We start from the raw sequence: 2,892 nt of genomic DNA on the forward strand, positions 1-2,892 counted from the left end.
GTGATTTAGCAACATGGTGATTTGTTGAATACTTTCACAATCACTTGCAGTTTGCCAATGTTGTCTTCATTGTACTGTGCTTACCATGTCCTTTTGCCAGAAGATTCAACCCATGAACAAGATAGACAAATACTATTAAATGAGGACACTTTGCCTTTAGCATTTGCCATGCAGCTTTCATGTTTGTTTGCATCATCAGTTACAAGGGCTTGTACCCTGGAGGGACCTTCACTTTCAGTTTCTTCACTCAGTAATTTGGCTATGTAGTCACCTGTATGATGAGAAGATTTGGTTAGCAATTGCTTTTGGGAATATTGGTCCAGGTGTTGCTAACATAATATTCAATAAAGGATTCGATTGTATATCAGTCCACCCCATCTGACATCAGAGTTGGTGATTCTGCTTGACCAATCCTTTGAATGACAGAGTTCATTGTTTGAACTCTGTCATACTCTAAGAGAAAATGTTATATACACAATAATATGATGGTAACTTTTATATGATGGGTGAATAAGTTTGTAATGTTTCTCCCAGTATTGTGTTTTTTTTTTTCCTTCAGTTGGGAAAGAGGTGTACCACTGGCAAATATAGCTTGAACTAATGTCCCATCGCTTCTTTTTTTTTTTTATCTTCTTTTGACATTTTGCCCACAAAGTTTGATTAAAAAGCTTGAATGTCCTGAACAGCTACTCATGGTGGATTGCATATTTGGTGATGGTGATCTTGAAAGCAAGGATCTCACTGTTTCTTCCCCCAGATCTGGCAGGTCAACACTTTCATTTTTCCATCGTTTTGCAAATCTGCTATTTCACTTGAGCTACCAAATTCCTGCAACAAAAGGGGGGAAAGACTTATAATGTTTTAAAACAATATAGATGCTAGTCCCTACTGTGTGTTGTTTAACATATTAATTTGTTTACTTGCGTAGGATTCTTGAAGTAGACTTGTCAGATGATGTTACATCATGTGATGGTACTGCTTATGTCTGAGGTTTTATTTTAGCTCTTATTTCTCAGATTGCCCAGTGTTTGGACTGCTGCATTTATATTTCAACTCTTTCCTGCCACATCTTGATTTTAATTTGGATGTTATTAGTTGGGAGGTGTTACTGAAATCTCTTGGACAAACCGTGGTTATTTCCTGCTGTTGTATGTAACTCTTAATTTTTATATTGGAAATATTTAGCTAGATCTAGTCTCATGTTGTTGCATGTTTCTTCATTCTTGTTGTATTGTTAGCATGCTCCTGCCCACAATATTTACGTATATACCAACTTCCTTCCTTCAGTGGCTTGAATGTCACTATAAAGATGCCACACACCAGGCTTTTTTTTCTTTCTGATTAGGCATTATTATGAATACTTGAAACCAAAAGCACTAAAAACCTAAAGTCTTATGCAAAAACTTCCAACTTCCCCAGCTCAAGGAAAGAAAATGAGACACTACTCTGTTTGCTGAACTAAAAGTGAAACAAATTAATTACAGTTTTGGTTTTGGTTTCACTTGCAGTCTGAGATGAAATGAGAATTTTAGCTTTTGGTTTTGATTTGACCTGCTCAGCCAATTAAGTGAATTCATAACTTGATTTTGGATTTGGATTACTATGTGAGTGTAGCTGTAGTTACCCTCCTGTTTGCAAATCAGTTTAACATATATGTATTCTCTCGCACTTCCTAGGGATAATCGCCTGAAAAACTTGTAATTGCAACTTTGTCAGGCTTGCCTAGTACTGTATTGGCATCCATTCATTGTTAGTAATGAATTTTATGAAGCAATGAATTTTTAGAAATGGGAAAATTTCCCATGGGGAAAAATAAAGCACTGGAAAACTTTCTGCCCCACATCTTGGGTGCCAGGAATATCTTCTTTCTGCCCTGTTCTCTGAACCATTGCTTGAGGTTTCCTTTTGTCTCCACAGTTCCTTCTTTCACTTCAAAACCTTAACATACTCAGGTAATGCCATTTTTGTAGATCTTGCTGTAGTGGTCTTCTGTACACTTGTCTTTGCATATTCTTTCCCCACCCTCAGAGTTCTTTCATCCCTTCCTTAACTCACTTCCACAAGTTCATTATGGATGGGAAATGCTCGCTTTGTTAGTACAATCAAAGATCAAGTCTGCATATGTAGTCATATATTTAGTTTTCACATTCCTTTCCCTTTCTGCATTCTCTGTCCCTCCTCCAGTCTTGTGGTCAATAGACAATGATCTGACGGAAAGACAGGCTCTGTTGCTGCTTCCATTTTCCTTCAGTATTTAGATGTCAAAATCTAATCTACCCCTGAAAGTCTTGCCCTCTGCATCACGTAAATGCCACTGCTTTCCCTGGTATCCTGTAGGTTGTCATTAGATTACTTGGTTCAAGACTTTTGCGGATTTCTCAATAGGCTTTCCTTGCCTTCCCACCTTTCATGTCCCATGCCTCATGCACACAATTAAAATCCCCTACCTTTAATATAGGGTGCTGTGTCCATTGTGACAAACTCTAGCCTTTCCAGAAAACCACACCTCTCATTTTGTTCTGGTGTGGTGCATATAATATTAATGATCCTGAAAGGTGACCCACTGTCTTTGCACATCCCTTGCAACATCCTTCCACCCACTACCTCTGATTCTTCTAATCATAATTCCCAGGTTCTTTATTAATATAGCTACCCCTACTGCTCTGCTCATATTAGAACTGGACCAACCAAATGGTTCCAGTATCCAATGTCTTTCATACTCTACAGGCAAGCCCCGCTTAGTGCTCTTAACACTCAGTTTTTCAGAAACCAATTAAGTGAAATGAGTGTTAAGCAAAACAAAGTTTTTGATGACCCAAGATGGCGACCACAGGTGTTGAAACAAAACTTGCTTACTGCTAAATGGAGTCAGGTATCAATTTAACACTGCTT

Source organism: Gavialis gangeticus, unplaced genomic scaffold (genome assembly GCF_001723915.1).
Source record: "Gavialis gangeticus isolate Ggan-Ray unplaced genomic scaffold, GavGan_comp1, whole genome shotgun sequence".
Taxonomy (NCBI): domain Eukaryota; kingdom Metazoa; phylum Chordata; order Crocodylia; family Gavialidae; genus Gavialis; species Gavialis gangeticus.